Source organism: Cnephaeus nilssonii, assembly GCF_951640355.1.
Source record: "Cnephaeus nilssonii genome assembly, chromosome: 2".
Taxonomy (NCBI): domain Eukaryota; kingdom Metazoa; phylum Chordata; class Mammalia; order Chiroptera; family Vespertilionidae; genus Cnephaeus; species Cnephaeus nilssonii.
Window position 1 is genome coordinate 102,839,442 of NC_137073.1, and position 18,864 is coordinate 102,858,305.

The 18,864-nt window shown below is 45.0% G+C and overlaps 1 pseudogene across 1 annotated transcript; it reads right to left on the reverse strand.

The window, feature by feature from the left end:
• Positions 1 to 6,187: 6,187 nt before the first annotated feature.
• On the reverse strand, positions 6,188 to 6,693 carry LOC307111353 (transcription factor BTF3-like; annotated as a pseudogene). The gene is made up of 2 exons: positions 6,550 to 6,693; positions 6,188 to 6,459 (listed from the first exon to the last, which is right to left on the reverse strand). The product of its transcript is annotated as a transcription factor BTF3-like (transcript).
• Between the last annotated feature and the right edge of the window lie 12,171 nt (positions 6,694 to 18,864).

The following is an 18,864-nucleotide window of genomic DNA, read 5'->3' on the forward strand; positions in this document are numbered from 1 at the left end:
TCATGAATTCTGGGAAAGCCACAACAAAGTAAAAAGGGACCTTGAAAATTAATCTGTTCCAAAATATTCAGCAGAGGAATTTGGGACCTATAGACAGGAGGGTATACAATCCCTTGGACTCCCACTCCAGTGGCTCTTCAGATTAGCTGAGAGCCCATCTGCACTTCATAAGCCAGATGTGTGGATTTGCTTGCCTTGTTTCTTTAATAAAGGTGCTTGCTTTAAATTTTAAATAATAAATGTATGAATTAGAAAATTGTAATAAAGATTTTATGACCTCACGGGTTCGTGGTAAGACTAAATAGTAGAGCGTGGGATTCAGTGATGCACCAAGTTTAAGAGCTATACAAGTAAGTCAAGGGCAAACACCTGGCTTACCCCAGGTACCAGCTATGATGTCTTGGCATACTTTGTTGGTGATCTCTGGGAGACAGGTCACACCGAGAAGCAATGAAAGATTAACAGGAGAGAGATCTTGCAGTCCAGTGAGCTACCCATTGTGAAATCCTTTCATTCAGTTCAGGTCTGCTGGGCTAGACTTGCAAGGGTGATAAACAGGCTGGTGTCAGAGCAATTACTCAATAGTCAGTTAAAGCAAAAAACAAACAAACAAAACCAAGGGATGACATAAGTGAAGGACAATCTGTTATATGGGGCACCCACCAAAGCTAGTTTTCTAGGGTAGTTGTACTTTTTTCCTCTCCAGGAGATGGACAGAATGATTTTATTTCCAGTCTCACTGCCTCACGCTGGTCTAGACCCACATCACTCATGCTTGCAGAATTGAAACGGTTTTCCCACAGATTGCCCTGCTTTCTTCCTCCCTCTTAATTCATGCTATGCAGGAAAATATATTTCCTAAAACTCCCATTTATCAGGTTCTTTCCCCTTGTAAAAAGCTTTCAATGGCCCCCATCACATACGGAACGAAATGTAAAGTTCACCCACTATTCTAGATCTTTTGTGTTCAGACTATAGTCTTGTCAGCATTTTTTTCTCATTATTTTCTGGCACCTACCTTTACCTCAGGCTGTACTGTTTTCCAGTAGAGCAAATGTTCTCTTTTGTGTGGTGGTCTCCTCTCTGCTCAGACAGATTTGATGCCAGCTTCAAGACCCACCAGAGCCATTTCTGTGAGAAGCTAATTTATTTATTTTTGACCACTTTAATCCTGTGTCTCTGTGAAGTAATAAGAAAGCATATCTAATAAAAGACTAATATGCAAATCGACCGTACCTCCGCTACACCAACAAGCCACCAGCCAATCAGGAACAAGTATGCAAATTAACCCAACCAAGATGGCTGTGGCCATGGAGCAAGCAGGAAGCTTGGGTTTCCCTGGCAATGGAGGAAGCCAAGCTTCCCGCACACCCTGGCCAGCCCTGGACTCCACTCAAGGCTACAAAGTTTCAATTATATAAGTTAAATAAATCTCAACAAAAATGGTGGCAGTCACGGTGTGAGCAGGAGGCTTGGGTTTCCCCGGTGATGGAGTAAGCCAGGATTTCCACCTGCCCTGGCCTCCACTCAAGGGTACAAAGTTTCAATTATAGAAGATAAATAAATCCCAGATACCAGGGCCTCCACTTGGGTCGCTGGGGAGCGTGGCCAGCCTGCAAACCACCACAGGCCCCTCGCTCAGGCCACCCCATGCCCCAAGGGAACCCCCACCTTGATCCGGGACACCCTTCAGGGCAAACCAGCTGGCCCCCACCCATGCACCAGGCCTCTATCCTATCTAATAAAAGAGTAATATGCAAATTGACCATCACTCCAACACAAAAATAGCTGCCCCCATGTGGACACAAGATGGCTGCCACAAGATGGCCAGCAGGGGAGGGCAGTTTGGGGGGACCAGGCCTGCAGGGGAGAGCAGTTGGGGGGGACCAGGCCTGCAGGGGAGGGCAGTTAGGGGCAATCAGGCTGTCAGGGGAGTGGTTAGGGGGTGATCAGGCTGGCAGGCAGAAGCGTTTAGGCGCAATCAGGAAGGCAGGCAGGTGAGCAGTTGGGAGACAGTAGTCCTGGATTGTGAGAGGGATGTCCAACTGCCTGTTTAGGCCCGATCCCGGTAGGATTGGGCCTAAACAGGCAGTTGGACATCCCTCGAAGGGTCCCAGATTGGAGAAGGTGCAGGCTGGGCTAAGGGCCACCCCCCCAGTGCAAGAATTTCATACACCGGGCCTCTAGTATATATTATATGGAACATTATATATATATATATATATATATATATATATATATATATATATATATATGTATATATATATATGTGTGTGTGTGTGTGTGTGTGTGTGTGTATATATATATATATATATGTGTGTGTGTGTGTGTGTATACACACACACACACACACACACACACACACACACCCTTGGTTCTTGACACAGAGCTGCTGAAATCCTTGTAAAGAGGTGTAGGAGAATCTTTTATTCTAATATTCGGTCTTTGACTCCAGTTCCTAAGACCTTTGTAATTTCCCAAGTGACAGGTGTGCCTACCACTGAGCTTCTAGATTCCTGGGAATTTTCTGGGTGATGGATTTTCTCTTGTTCTAATGAGGTGACTCCTGGTGGGCTCCTGGATGGGGTTGGTCACCAGAGAGATCAAATCACGACCAGCAGCTGGGAACGTGCAGCCCTATTTTCCATTCTGCAGGAGGGAGAGGTGCTGGACATGGAGTTAATGTCCATCATGCCCATAGGATGGAAGTCTCCATGAAATCCCTGTAGCAGTGGGTTTGGAGTTTCCCGGTGGTTGAGCAGATCCTCATGCCAGGAGAGTTGCACAGCCTAACTCTATGGGAACAGCAGCTTCTGCACTCAGTACCCTTCCGGGTCTCCTCTGGCTATTCTCTGTATCTTCTCTCACATCCCTTAGTATATAATAAACTGCTAAACACAGCTATTTCCCTGAGTCCTGTGAGCTGTTCTGGCCAATGATTGACTCCAAGAAGGGAGTTGTGAGAACCCCCAATTTGTAGCCAAGGGCGATTGACATTGTGAGGACCCACTCCCTGTGATTGGCGTCTGAAGTGGGGGCGGTCTTCACCTATGGGGACTGTGCCCTTCACCTGTGGGATCTATGCTCACTCCAATTAATGTCATAACTGAACGGAGTGGCAGGACACCCCCTGTTGTCGGAGAATTGTTTGATGTGTGGAAAACCACACCTCTGGTGTCAGAAGTGAGCTGTGGAGGCTGTGGGAGGGTAAAGGAGAAACTCGGGAGTGTTTTCCTTAGGCAGCCTCCTTGTCTAGCCCCTTCAGCACATCTGGACTGTGGCATTCGTTTGCTCTAAGACACACACCACCTTTCACAGCTGTTTGTCCTGATTTTCACATCAAGTTCACATCAAGTTCAGAATCAGAATCCTTGGGAGCTGAAATCATGTCCTCTCCTCCTTTGTAGTCCTCCCAGGGCCTGTCCACGTTGTCCACAGCAGACGCTCGGTCAATATTTGATGAATGAGTAAATGGTACGGAGCAAAGCAGCAGCGAATGTGAGTCGAGGTGTGGTGCCCCCCAAGGGGAAAACGGAGTTTCAAACAGAGACACACACTCCTCCAATAGGTCCCTCCCCAATGAGCAGTTCTGGTGACGGTGAACACAGCTAGAATTGTTCTATCCAGCACAGTTAAACCCCTCTGAGCAAGTGTATTTTAAAACATAGAGGGATGATGTGTACAGAATGACGTCCATCTTCATCTTGTGTAAACCAACTGCATTCTGCCCAGGGGCATGTCATGTGTTCGCACTTTCTTGGATGGGGTGTTGCACTTGGTTTTGAAGCAGTGAAGCCCACTGGCCTATTTGGGAACTGGACTCTGGGCGGGCGCCACCTTCCCATGATGGGTATGTCTCAACTTTGATTGTTGTTCAAATAGAAGCCCCATAAGATTATAAGGCAATTATGTGATTCTCTTCTAGAACATTTATCAGAAAAAAGCACTTACAGTGCACATTGTTTCCCGATTTACTCAGACCCCAGTTTTCATCTTTTGTGAGGAAGTTGCTTATTTAAATTTTTCATCTCGAGCTATTTTTCTGTCTTGTGTTCAAACTGGGAGGGGAAAAATCCCTCCTGGTGCCCTAGTTCAGAAAATATGGGCTGTATAAGAGGGTATGGACTAGAGAAATTAAGAAAGTGGTCACACCTGTCCCTTTGAACTCTTCTGCTGGTTGTTCACCCTGGATACCACTGGTCATGTGTCCTATAATTTTCCTTGAACATAGTTTCGCATAGACAGTGTAAAATATTTCCAGGTGTGGGTCATTTAGCCTATTCTCTATCCTGGGAGTGGTTCATGTTTATAGTGTCACAAAGAGGAATGCATGCTGCAAGGGCAGGCACGGTTAGCATTGCAAAGGTGCTAAATAAGAGTTTACAGTTCAGCATCCTCTGTCCCAAAGCTTCAACCACCTTCATCTGTAAATGTCTGCACTAGAGATTCGTTCATTAGTGGAAGGATTATTGGAGATAACTCTCACTGAAGGAAACAAGTGGTGCTCATACTAATTGGGATATGTGGATGGGTTAAACCCTGCCCAGGCTCCTCTGACTTTCTGGGAACAGGGGCGCCTAGCAGGCTGTGTGTGCACCCTTGACCTTCTGCTGCATTTTTCTTCCTGCCTCTTAGTTGAGAATTCTGTGTCTGGATCATGCAAGGTCCTCGAGGATGGCTTGGTGGCTGAGAGCTGGGACGCCACAGAGCTCCCAGGAACAGACTGTTTCATGCCCGCTTGCCAAGAAACATGGATGTGTATGTCAGAATTGTATCTGAAACCTGCTTTCATGGTGACGTGCCAGCTGGTGGTGGCAAGGCCATGTGGAAGGAGCCCTTTTGCTATTTCAGAATGAGGCCGCCAACATCTAATAGGAACAAGTTTGGCATAGAAGGCTTATCTGAGCTACACATGGGTGCGGTTTTTATCTTGCTCCTCTCAACGAGGGAATTCTTATCCCAGAGTCAAGAACCAAGCTCAATTCCAGGATAGAAGAACAAACACTCAAGACATTTCAAAATTCAAAGCACCAAGCTATGAGCAAGGTAGAGATGAAGACTGTAACTGAAAACATGAGTGATTGAAAATTTGCATAAAGAGGTTAGAACCCTAATTTTTCAAGAGTTTTTAGCCAACTACAAAAATTAAAATGCACCCAGAGACTGAACACTAGAAAATAATAAAAGCTATATAATAAAGAAAAAAAAAAAAGAACCAAGGATAAGATTAGATTATTGTGTCATAAATGGGATGTCCCTTGAAACCCAGGCCTCTGTGTCTAAGAGTTGTGATCTTCTTATCCAGTAATTTACGCTCACATTTCTTCCACAGGTAAAATAGGACGCTGTGATGGTTAATTTTATGTGTCAACTTGATTGGACTGAGGGGTGCCCAGATAGCTGGTAGAGTGTTATTTCTGGTGTGTCTGGGAAATTGTTTCCAGAAGAATCAGTAGACAGATACTTAAGTTGAGGATGTCTGTTTTCAATAGATGCTTATTTTGGAGTAAAAAAATAATCAGTTTATTATGAACAATTGCTAGACAAGGAAAATTAGCTTATTAATTAACCTAAGAGGGAATATGTATTAATAGTTTCAAACCTAGTTTCAGCCATGGGGGCCATCCTCGAAGACCTTGCACGATCACCCTCATCAGTGCTGGTGGGCACCATGCAGTCTGTTGAAAGCCCAAATAGAAGATGGGCAGATTCTCTCTTCCTCCTTGAGCTGAGAGGCCCCTCTGCTCCTGCCCTGGCACAGTGGGTTCCTGGAACTCAGACTCCAGGACTTACACCAGGAGCTCCCCAGTTCTCAGGCCTCCATTCGTAGGCTGAATCACACCACCTGCTTTTCTGGTTGTCCAGTGTGCAGATGGCAGATTGTGGGGCTACATCGTCTCCATAACCACGTGAGCCAATTCCTAGCATAAATCTCTTTTTTAAAAAAAACAAAAAACCTGTTTCACACTATATTCCCAAGCTTCTTCAGCTTAGTTAGCTGCAAAGAATGATTTACGTATAAGCAAAAACTGAGAAGAGCTGCAATGTCCAGGGGCATTGGGCTAAAAAATATCAGAGATCTAGATTTTACCAGGTCCATCAACAAAATTTGAAAAAGCAGTCATAATATAAAATAGAAGCTCCCAGAAATGTCTTCAAGCTTATCTCCTTCAGAAGTTGACTCAGTTCAGTTTGCTTCATTCTTGGAAGCCTCATCCAAATTCTCCACAAGATCTGAAACTTTGTCATCATCATCCTCTCCCATAGCAAGTGGTGCTTTTCCATCCACAGATTGTTTGGGTAGAGCTTCAGCCAGTCTCCTTAAACTAGTCAGACTGTCTGCACTGAGCTGGTTTAAGATGCGGGGTAGCATTTCTGTCAGCTGCATGTCCTATAATGATGCTGAACTTTAGGGTTGTTAAAGTGGATCGCTGTTCCTTGGTTTGTGAACATATTTACCTCTTCAATACTGGAGATATTGTTAACCCCTCACTTCTTTAGGGACAACTGAGGTTTTTTATCATATGCTGTAGCTGTTCTGTGAACCACCTTCTTTCTACAAGCAGTTCCTTTCCCACCAATGCGCACTTGTGCCTGCAGTTTGGCGAGTTTCTCTTGGTTCATGATAGTTTCTTTCATCTTGTTGGAGAGGAAACAGGGCCACGCGGGGGACTAGGGCTGACGCTCAGGGGATCTAGGGCAGACCAGCTGAGGATAAGCCTAAATCTCCTCTTATATGGGGTGCAGCAAAAGTAGGTTTACAGTGGTGAGTACGTGAAACACGAAGTTTATTATATTATTATTTAGTAATTGTATTATTTTCCATTTGAGCAACTGTAAACCTATTTTTACCACACCTTAGATATCTCATTGGTGCTGTTTCTCTGGAGAATGCTAATACAGACACTTATGTTGAGGATGTATATTTTTCATAGATGCTTATTTTGGAGTAAAAAAATAACCAGTTTATTATGAACAATTGTTAGGCAAAGAAAATTAGCTTATTAATTAACCTAAGAGGGCATATGTATTAATAGTTTCAAACTTAGTCATGAAAAACACAAGGACAACTTGTGAATGGTAACAGTCCTACTTAGAATTCTGAAGCAAGCCCCTGTGTAATTAGAAAATACACTGCTATGAAATTCAGAAAATTAATTAAAGTTAAAATGAGAGGAAAAGCGTTGAGATATGTCCTTCGCCTGTGCTTTGTCTCCAAGAGTTGTGTTTATTATATATCAATCTCAAGCAGAAAGTGGGTCCTTTAATCTGCAGGCTCCGAGTGATTTTATCTTTCTTTCCCTTCAGATAAATTGTTTAGTTACTTTCATCATCTTCCTGGCACATTATGGATGGTTTAGTTTCCTGAAGTGGAAGAAACAAGCTTAATAAAGCCAAATGACTTCTTTCTAATGTTAATTCGGGAAAAAATGAGCCCTCCTAAGGATGGGAATGTATGATCGCATAAAACTTGTCTTTAGGCAAAGTTATAATACAGTACATGCCTACTTTGTCATTTCAAAACGGCATTGCAGTCGAAAACAGCATACACCTCTCTGAGTTCTGGGAATGGAAGTGCAGTTTGCATTCTGTCTGACAGAGTGAGTACAGGTAGACCTTCTCAAAGGTGAAGGTAGCTGAGGTCAATACTCCTGCTCTGAAACTTCACACTGCACTCCCAGAATTACCCAGGCTGCCAGTGGAGATAAACTGTGTATTGCTTCTAACGTAGTGCCTCCATACAGAGAATAGGATGGAAATGAAGAAGTCCCAGATGGAAGATAGCAAGTCTGTGAGAAATTCTGCCTTCACTATTTACTTTAACAAACAAATCAGAATTCGTTCCAAAATGCAGCATTTTTAATTCAAGAGGGAGGTTTTATTATTATTATTATTATAAAGTCTTGTTCTTTAAGGGTTCTAATAGGTTATTTGGGGAAATTCAATGGACTTTTCTGACTGAATTAAGTATTTTCAAGCTTATCTTGGTGTCAAAAGAAGTGAATATTTGAAAATAACCAAGCCGTACACTTTTGTGGCATTTTATAATATACAGAACACTTTACTTATTCAATTCTCACAATGACCCTGTTGGATAAACAGTATTTCTATTTTATATATGAGTGTCTGGAGGGTCAAAGAAATGAAATAATTTGCCTAACGTTACATACATAGTGGTGGACTATTAGCCTGAACCCACCAATTATAATTCCAGTTTTCTTTAGAAAACACCATACCACCTCTGTTTAAAGAATTAGCTGAAGGAAAAACTGAGACCACCTTTGCCTTTTGGGAAGTAGCCACCATTCCTAGTGTTCCAGAAATTCAACAACTCAGATGTTTTCACTGTAAAATGCTTGTCTTTTTGAACTGTCAATGCCCATGGTCTCTCTGCCCCCCCTTCCCCGAACCATTTCTTGGGGACCTGAGCCAAGCTGTGGTCTCCCTTCTTAGCCCTGAAGTTAGCATGTACACAGGCACAGAAGCAGTGGGTGCATTTATCAAGTACTTCTGTGTTCACAGGATTGGGCTCATTGCTTAGGGATATACAAAATAATTAGCAAGTGTAGAAAATGAGGTAGTGCCTTCAAAATGCTTAGAATATTGGCTTAAAGTACTTAGACCTAGAAAATATGGCCCCAATAGGTAATAGCAAGATGGTCAGAGACTAACAATTTCTTTAGCCCTTGTTTTCTGGATGCAAAGTAAGACATTAGGTGAGAAGACTTTCTGTGGAAGGAGGTGGCTGAAAGGAAGTCTAGACTGGAATTGGTGGTTAGGGAAGGGAGGGCAAGTAACATCAGCAGGGCTTGGAGAAGTCTGACCAGTTTGGAGAGCACTGATGGATAAATTCTATAAATTGAACTAAGCCAATTAGATTCTTTTGGTAGATAATGAAGGTGGATAAAGGTTAGCTCTTCTTTTATAACCTTAATGCCAGTTTCTAATGAAGGCCTGTCTCAGGCCAGGTTCTCTTACATCTTGTGTGAATATCTACTAAACAAATGCCTATTTGCAAAAGACACAAGAGATCCAACCTGTTCTTGAAGATCAGTGAAGTCCCAGTTCTGAGTGCTGTGGGCATTCTGGTGTAACCAGGTAAAGATATAACAACTGTCCGAGGCAGGCTTCCTCTCTGCAATGGCCTCTGACTCGCTCCAGGATGCTGAGGCACCTGCCCTCGCCCCGTCCTAAGCAGGCAACAGACCACTCTGGATTCATAATTCCATGTATAATGGTGACGGTATCTCTGAAATATTTTTGCCACTGTACATATCTTAAAGACCTTTAATTTTGACAGAGAACCTATTTCTGACATTCATCATGGAGGTTTTAGAGGCCACATTTTTTTTTTTTTTACCAATAAAGATCCATCCTGGGCCCTGAGTGTGCTAATATGCACAGGACAGCTTGGTGGTTGAGCCCACGTAATGGACACTCACCTAGCAGTCTTACCGGAGTGCTGGCTTCTTGGCTGTAACTCCATCAGACCACCGCTGGGCTCTCCATTTTTTTTATTAGGGCAACGGACATCTCTAGAGTTGCAACTTAAATGAATAGGCACATGCACAATATCACAGTCTCTGATGAAATATTTGGGGAGCATTCCAGGCAGTGTAATAAAAGGTTGGTGGGCTGGGACAGATTGGTTAGAGGGTGTCCGGAAGGGCAGGCTGCATATATTGGATTTGCAAGAGAACAGATCTGTAGCAGTTATTGTTCACCTCCAAAAGTCTGCGGGGAAAATAGTCAAGTTAAATATTGCACTGATTCCGAAGGAAACCTTGCTTTCCAGGGACTTTTCAAGGCAGCACTCCTCCAGTAACGAGCCAGACTGGACTGCCCTGCTCAACCGCAAAGATGCTCGCAGGCTGCGGCCTCTGCATCACCGCAGGGGGCATCGACGTTCAAAGGCTGTGGCAGGGCCTTTCCCTGTGCCATTTCCTCTGAAACAGAAGTTATTTTCTCTCACAGCTGTGCATCATATTTGTAATAGCTTATTGATCAAAGCCAGGTCCATTTTCAAAGCAGGGAGGGAACCACATCACTCTTCCTTGTGTGTTTGTTTCCATCAGAAGGCCCTGCCTTGCAGTCCCAGCTCTTCTGCATGAGCCACTGTGCATGTGCGCCCACCCCTCACTCCCCCATGTGCTCAGTCATGCTTTGGCACGAGAAAGCAAAGCGCTTCGGTCTAAAGGGACAGAGTGAGCTGAATCCCTTGGCCCAGGAGGCTCAGAATGCTCTGCGTCAATTTTAGTCATGCTTTTGCTCATCAAGAAATAACCTACTATTACATGATTTCCTCTAATTATAATAGCTGTTTATGTGGACCAATTTTTGGCATTCGTGTTTTAAATCGTAGAAAAATGTTGACCCTTAAGTGCAGCAAGCTTGAAAACCTTATTCTCATGCTTTCGGGTGGATGTGGGTATAAGACAACTTTGCTTTGTATCTTGGCCAGAAATTTACTAACTGAGCCACACAAAGAAACTTGCTGTGAAGTGGTTTCATGTACAAGGGGTCCTCTCAGCACAGAGGCTGACAACCTCAATTTAGGAGTCTCCAGTGTCCAGTAACTCTGTTTGTAGCCTGCTGTAAGACTCTAGGTGAGCAGAGTAGAATTAAGTTATCTTAACTTGTATAGTTTTGCTGGGGCTGCCATAACAAAACATCACAGACTAGGTGGTTTAAACAACAGCAGTTTGTTTTTTCTAATTCTGAAGACCTGAAGTCCAAGATCAAGGTGTCAAGAGGTTTGGTTTATTCTGTGGCCTCTCTCCTTGGCCGCCTTATCACTATATCCTCATGTGGTCTTTTCTCTTTGTGTATCTCTGGTGTCTCTTTTTGTGTGTTTATATTTCCTGCTCTTATAAGGACACAAATCAGATTGTATTAAGGCCCATGCTCAAGAACTCCTTTTAACTTAGTCACATTTTTAAGACCTTATTTCTAAACAAGTGGCCTGGTGCATGAAATTTGTGCACAGGGGTGGGGGGTGGTTCCCTCAGTCCAGCCTGCACCCTCTCCAATTGGGGACCCCTAAGGGGATGTCCGACTGCCGGTTTAGGCCTGATCCCTGTAAGATCAGGCCTATACCGGCAGTCGGACATCCCTCTCACAATCTGGGACCGCTGGCTCCTAACAGCTCACCTGCCTGCCTGCCTGATTGCCCCTAACTGCCTCTGCCTGCCTGCCTGATCGCCCCTAACTGCCCTCCCCTGCCAGCCTGATCTCATCCCCAATTGCTGTCCCCTGCCGGCCTGATCTTGCCCCCAACTGCCCTCCCCTGCTGGCCTGGTTGCCTCCAACTGCCCTCCCCTGCAGGCCTGATCCCACTCTGTCTCTGTCTCTCTTTGTTTTTCGCAGCAGTCCTCCAGGCCTCCCTGACTCCCTGTCTCCTTCCTCTTTCCCAGCTGGGAGGGGGCGGGGCCAGTGGGGGCCGCTCCACCCTCTGCCCGCCCTCCCATCCAGGCCTCTTCAGGCTCAGTCTGTTTTGTTTCCTCATTCTGAGAGAGGCTCTGAGAGCGAGCTGGGAGGGAGGGAAAGAAAGGGAGAAAAGGCTGTGAGCTGGTGGGCGCTATGTGTGTCTGTGTGTGTTTGTGGTTGTGAGTGAGTGTGAGTGCCGGCCCCGCCTCCTCGTCCCAGTCTCCACTGCCACAAGTCCCCACCCACCAGTGCCTACTGCGCGTGCAGCCTGGGCATTAGGTCGAGCCTCCAGTCATTGTGGATGTGACGGATCCAGGATTTTTATATATTAGGATACTGTTGCATTCTTAGTTCCTAGGGGTTGGGACTTCAACATAGGAATTTTGGGAGAACATAAAATTTAGCCCCTAACACTTACTTTAGTACAGAAATTAATAATGACCATCCCCACCACCTTGCAACTGTCAGGAGCCATCCTATCACTTTTTCTTTTTTTTTTTAAAATCATACTTCAAAGTTCCTTTAAGTGCCTAAAGGCTGTTAGGTGCTGTCTGTCAGGGTAGTTCTTAAACCCACCTGATATTTGACCTCTGAGCAGCTTAAAAGGTACAGATGGGACCCTTCTTCCTCACCCTCCCAGGGTGCTATGCAGCAGATAGGACTCTATACTGGTTTTACCCCTCAGGAGATACGTGTACAAATATAAACATGCGTGTGTTTGTAAGTCCTTCCCTCTGGGAAGAGGACTGGGGAACTGCAGTGAGTGGAGACTTTGACACTGTGTAGATTTATTATGTGTATGTATTTTCAGTAAAAAGTATTAACAAAGATAAAAACATCTTTTTTTTTTCCAAATGGATCTTTTGACCAGTTCAGTTGAAAAACTACAGTTGAATGAACCATGGGCTGTAGGAGCTTATAGTTTAAGACCAATAGCCATCTGAGCAAGGATCTTGGAGATGGGGACTTAGCTTGGTTCTGGGGTGACACAGATAAAATTGACAGAGTCACAGACAGAAGCACAGGTGGTGTGGGTGACCTATGAGATGATGGATGGGGAAAACATAAAATGGAAATTTGGGCCAGCCCAGGGTGCTGCAAAAGTAGGTTTACAGTTGTGAGTATGCTAAACACAAAATTTCTTCTTGTTTTATTTATTGTACTAGAGGCCTGGTACACAGATTTGTGCACTGGTGGGGTCCCTCGGCTTGGCCTGCACCCTCTCACAATCCAGGACCCCTCGGGGGATGTCAGACTACTGGTTTCTGCCCGATCCCCGCAGGCCAGGATTCATGCACTGGGCCTCTAGTATGCATATAAGATCTTTGGTTAATCTCGTCCTGCCCTTCCTCCTCCCCCTTCCCTCTGAGATTCATCAGTCTGTTCCATGTTTCCATGCCTATACATTGAGTATCTGCCCTCTGGTGGTCAGTGCATGTCATAGCTACTGGTTGAACGGTCAAATGGTCGCTTAGGCTTTTACATATATAGATTATTTTCCATATGAGTAACTGTAAACCTACTTTTGCCCCACCCTGTATTTGTAGAGGAAGGCAGGAAGTGGGACCTGCCAAGATCCCCTAAGCTACTAGTCTTGGTGGTTCTTGACTCTGGTTGCACATAAGAATTCCCTGGGAACATTAAAAATGCTTCTCCCCATTCCAGAGAGCCTGGTGCACTTGGTCCGGTAGAGGTGCAGGTGTCAGCAGTTCTAAAGCTGCCCAGGTGATTCTGATGTGGGGCCCATGGCCTTGGCTGGTGCGCAGTCAGGTCTGTCCTGCATACCCTGGGAGTGACCACAGGACAAATGAATGCTGGGCTTCTTGACTGGTTTATTCTTTATCAGTGAAGAGATAAGGCTCTAGAAAGGGCCTTAGTCTTCTGGAGAAGGGCTGTCTTCTGGAGTGTAAGACTCTTGTACCCAAAGCTGCTTCCATGATCCAGCCAGCCAAGGGGCAGTTCTAATGGAAAGAGTGGGTACAGAAGGCCCTTTTCCCCCAGACAGTTCTAGACAGAGTGGTGAGGTGCCAAGGGCAGGGCATCAAGGAGAAGACACACAGTAAATATCTAGCCTAGATACTGTTTCTCAATTTGTTTGCATGTTGGGAAGCTTAAACACAACTGATAACCTTGTGTCTCCTTGAGGTTGACATGTATAGTACAGGGCTTATCTGGCCACCAGCATTTTCCCAAGTTCCTCTAAGTGATTCTAATATGTAGTGAAGTTTAAGAACTGCTGGCCCATCAATGATGTAATTGGGAGGGAAGGAATTGGAAGAAAAACATGGCAATATCTGGGAACTATTACAAGGAAGAGTTCTCTAAAGCTTGAGAAACAAGTAATGAGGTTGCTGGGCCATGGCATGTGAAGAAGTCCATTAGTGCCTCAGCCCATTCAAAAATCATTTAGCATTTCAAAGACTGAGCCTGTGTACTCAGATCAGAATATCTTCCACAGCCTGCTTATAAGGCTGGTCCTTCTGCTTTGAAATCTAAGCCAAGGGGCTGGCTGCCCAAGTAAGAAGATAAGATGAAGTAAAGGAAGAAAATTCCTGAGGTCCACCCCTTCTGGGTCAGAGGATTGTGGGAAGAGGGGTCAAGAGAGAGGGTAGAGAAAAGGGTGTGTGTCAGGGACCACATGGATGCTGGTGGGATGGTGATGCTCCAAATACATAACAACTGGTACAAAACCTGGGGTGGACTATGAGGGTAGGCAGCCCATGCGGTCCTGGGGGAGCCAGAGGGATGAGGTGGGACACTTTGGGGTCAGACCACACCAGGCTTTACCTATTTCACTAGCGGGTAGTGAGGTATGCCTGGGGGTTCCCGGAGGAGGGGCTGGCGTGGTGATGAGAGCACTTAGGAGGCTTGGGGTATAGACATTCTTTAATACTATGAAAACTGGTGCAGCTGCCCTGGTGAGCATGGGCTGAACTATATCACCCCTGGTCTAATAGCTTTTCTCAGAGCTTCTATCTGCAGAGGAGAGGGTGCATGCTGGCATACTAGAGGGCTTTTGCTCACCATTTGGTTCTGGGATTCTGGGACCACATTCACATGGACATTAAGTACACTTGTAGGATTAGCGTGGCCTAGTGAAGGCAGGGCCAAAGCTGAGCTGTCTCCAGCCACCTTCCAGCCTCATACCCTGTGGGAGGGACCCAAAGTGTTCACAGGCCCCTGGCCCAGACAGCTTTGTTCATATGGGTTATAGCAAGAAAGATTTACCATACTAGAAATTAAAATTTTTAAAAAAAATATATTTTATTGATTTTTTACAGAGAGGAAGAGAGAGGGATAGAGAGCTAGAAACATCGATGATAGAGAAACATCGATCAGCTGCCTCTTGCACGACCCCTACTGGGGATGTGCCCACAACCAAGGTACATGCCCTTGACCGGAATCGAACCTGGGACCTTTCAGTCTGCAGGCCGACGCTCTATCCACTGAGCCAAACCGGTTTCGGCTAGAAATTAAAATTTTAACAAATATTTATTTAATAATTCATTAAAGATGACAATAAGTCTATTACATGGTAATGTAGATAACATGTTCCTATGAAAATAACAATATTCTCCAAAGCAAAAATGATTTGGTGAGAGATTGGCATTGTTTTACATTTACTGCTGTTTATCTGTTTCAAGGAAGACAGCTGTAGTCTCACATCTGCTTCTGTTCTTCGTCTTTGCGATCTGTTGTTTTCCAGATATGTGGCTGTAAACGGGAATATTTAATGTTTTCCCCCCAGATAATTGTGGATGTTCTTTGATATTGTACCAGAACTCCACAGTAGACTAGTGAGAGAATGAGATTTTAAAAGCCAAATAGTGACTTAATGTTATTACGGAAATAGCTTTGACTTTGTGGGCCCTTGAAACAAACCGTCATGAGACCCTCAGGGGTTCCCAGAGGGCACTCTGAGGGTTGTTGAGGCAGCAGAAGAAAGACCCCTTGAAAGGGGACATCTGTGTGGAAGATCGGATTTCAAGTCAACCTTGTATTATCACCTTTCACTTATGATTTCACCTCCACATTTCTTGTTTCCAGAGCCCTCTATTAAGGCTGATAATGTGATTTTAAGGTCATAGCAGCCTTCAAAACCAGGGTCAGGCAATTTCACCAGGTCCATAATTTAAATTTTGAATTGTTAAACAGAAAAAAAATCAAAAACAGTAAAGCAAGGCCAATTAAAAATGATTCTTTTACATGGATGCTTACATGTTTAAAATGTTTGTTTTTAATCGACTCTCAGTCTTGCTGATGCCAAACTTTTTTTTCTACTATATATCACCTGTAACAAAATGGATCAGACTCTCAAATTAGGCATTTAGGTAGACCATGTGATTTGCTTTATTACTTCGGATGGCAGCATGAGCCCTGAAATGCTGTATATAATGGGTTTAAAAGCTGGGGAAGGAGGATGCACCGCTGAGCAGAGAATAGGAGTGAGAATATGCAGGGATCTAATGAAGTTGCTGGGTTCTTACATGTTGGCGGAGGTAGGATTCCTTAAGAGGTAGGCAGATTAGGTTGTAGGGTAAATTTGAGAGTGAAATCTTAGATCAGGCAAAGGTGAGGTTATAGGTAAATACACTGATGAACTATTTGAATTGGGGTTATAGCAGATTCATAGTTTGGTGCCCTTAAACACTATGTAGCTGCCTTTCATGGGAGGACCTTCTTTTTACCTTCCCAGCTCTATTTCCTCTGCAGCATATCCAACTCAAGTTGGCTATGAAATTGTGGGATTTCTGAAGGTTGGATCCTGGGTCCCTTTTCCTTCCCACCCTGTATTTTATCCTTGGAGGATCTCAGCTGCACCCACAGCTTCATTACCCCTTAAACTTAGTTGTCTTACCAATGTTTATCTTTAGCCCCGACTTTCCTACGACTCCCATATTAAAGGGCCTACCTGACATCTACACTGGGATATCGTCTCAGGTATACCCTAGGCTCTGCTCGTGCCCTTCCACCACGCCTGGTCTTCTTCCTGTCTTGCACATGGCCCTGAATGTCACCACTGGCCATTCAGGTTTCCAGCCGGATGATACCTCAGGGGCCTTCCGGGCCTCTTGTGTCCTCGGCTCTGTTTGATCCCCTCCCTAGTTCTGATGACCCCACGTTCACTTCTTAGATTCCACCCCTAACCCAGGCCCACCAAAGGAACAAGAAAGAACAACTTTTACACTTTTATCTCAGTGGGAAATTCATGCTGAGTTCTGTCCCCAGACAGAAATTTGAAAATACTTTTAGCTGTTTAATTTTGGTCAGTTCTGTCAAGATGAGGGCAGCTCAAAGCACGTGTGTGTCAGCCATTCACCCAGAGGACAGCAGTCAATCCTCTGATGAAGGCCAGGAGAGCAGAGAACGCGGAGCCACCAATGACAGGATGCATTCTAGGGTGCACTTCTAAATGTATTTATCAGGAGGCTGCACGTGACTTGCTATTCAAGAAGTACACAGAATCGAAAGGGAGAAAGATGCACGTTTTGCATTTATATTAAATTTTATTCACAAAGGCAGTCTTCAAATTTACTGGTAAGTTGGACATGTTTTGAAATTTCTTGCTCCAGAAAGAGGGAAGGAGAGGGTTAATAAAGAAGAGGAAACACAGTTTGGGGAGAAAACCCAACTTCTTTTTACAGAAATGAGAACATGCCTAAATGTTCAATCCTCTTGAACACTGGGTTTCAAGAGAAGCCAGTTGTGAAAATAAAAGAAAGCTCGGTCTTAAATACCCACAGCAGGAGGAGCTGGACCTCTGAGTGATTATATTTGACCAGGAGCATTTGCAAACTGTGGTTTCATATTCCCATCCAAGGAGCTGTGCGGAGACGTGGAGGAAGGACATTGTGTGTATTTCTAGAACTCTGTATTCCGCATGGCATGTGCAGACACATTTGGGAATAATCTGTACCCTGAGTGTTGCTGGTGCCTTTGTTCCTTTCCTTTCCCTGAATAAACACTGGGAACCGAGCATGTGTGAATGCTCAGTGCACCACATTTAAAGGCAAGGAGTATTCTTTATGTTATCTGCAGCTCTACAACCTTCCTTCATTTTTCAGCCACCTCCTGATGTTTCTTCTGCACTATTGTCCCTGTCTTTTTTAGTCCCTCCTGGGAAGGTGTATCTATAGCTTTTAAAATTAAGATGTCATTATGATGTTATGGTTTGCATTTTTAGGTTAACTCAACATCTGTTTTCCATAAAAGATACTTCTGCAAAGTAAATTTGGAAAGGATTTATTTAATAACTAGAGGCCCGGTGCATGAAATTCATGCACTGGGGGTGGGGGCTGGGGGGGGGAGGTCCCTCAGCCCGGCCTGCACCTTCTTGCCGTCCGGGAGCCCTTGGGGATGTCCAACTGACGGCTTAGGCTGTGGGGAGCGGCCTAAGCCATCAGTTGGACATTCTCAATGCTGCCATGGAGGTGGGAGAGGCTCCCGCCACCGCTGTTGTGCTCGCCAGCCGTGAGCCCGGCTTCTGACTGAGTGTCATTCCCTGTGGGAGCACACTGACCACCAGGGGCAGCTCCTGCATTGAGTGTATGCCCCCTGGTGGTCAGTGCACATCATAGCGACCAGTTGTTCCGCTGTTTGGTTGATTTGCATATTAGCCTTTTATTATATAGAATAATGTGTTTGAAAACCCACTAGCAAAGGCGATGTTCATTAAAAATAGAATGGGAGAAAGATTGTGCCAGTGGGGTGTGACAGGTTTTGCTTAAGGAATAGATGGAATGTTCCAGATGGCCTCTGGAAGGATGGATATCGAGCCAGATTTGCAAGAGAACAACTTTGGGCTTCAGCGGTCATGACTACAGGGAAAGGAGACGGACAGACCTGGAATTCCCATCCTAATGATAATGTGAAGGAGTGAGTGCAAGAATAGTCCCACAGCTTTTCTCTCAATTACATCTCACAATGCATTCTGAATGCAGCAACCCCCTGTTCACCTGCTCAGAACATTTGATGCATATTTGAATGCTCCCCACCAACATCTTTTGGTTTGTCAGCCCTCTCCTCCTACGCTTCTCAGAGCCCAGCTTCCTCAAGCAGGTAGCTGGCTCCTGTGAGTTCCAGGTCCTTGTCCTTCTGGAGTTGTCTAAGCAGGAAAGGGTTCTTCCTCACCTGGGTCTTCTCTTCCTGGGGTGCTGGGTGTCTGCTCAGCCTCAGGGGCACTAGATGCCTGGAGAGGATGCTCCCCTCTCTGTGGGGCTCAGCAGACAGCAGGAAGTGGGGCTGAGCCCCTTCCTCTTTCCAGCCTGGCCTCTCAAGTCTCCAGTCACCTCCACACGTGGTTGTACAAATGACTTCCATGAAGAGTCGGGGCAGCTGCATATGGGAATGCAGGAATAGCGGGGTTATACCTAAATACTGATTAGGACAGGTGCCAGAGGTCTATGAAAAAGCATCCAAGGGGTTAAACCCTTTCCA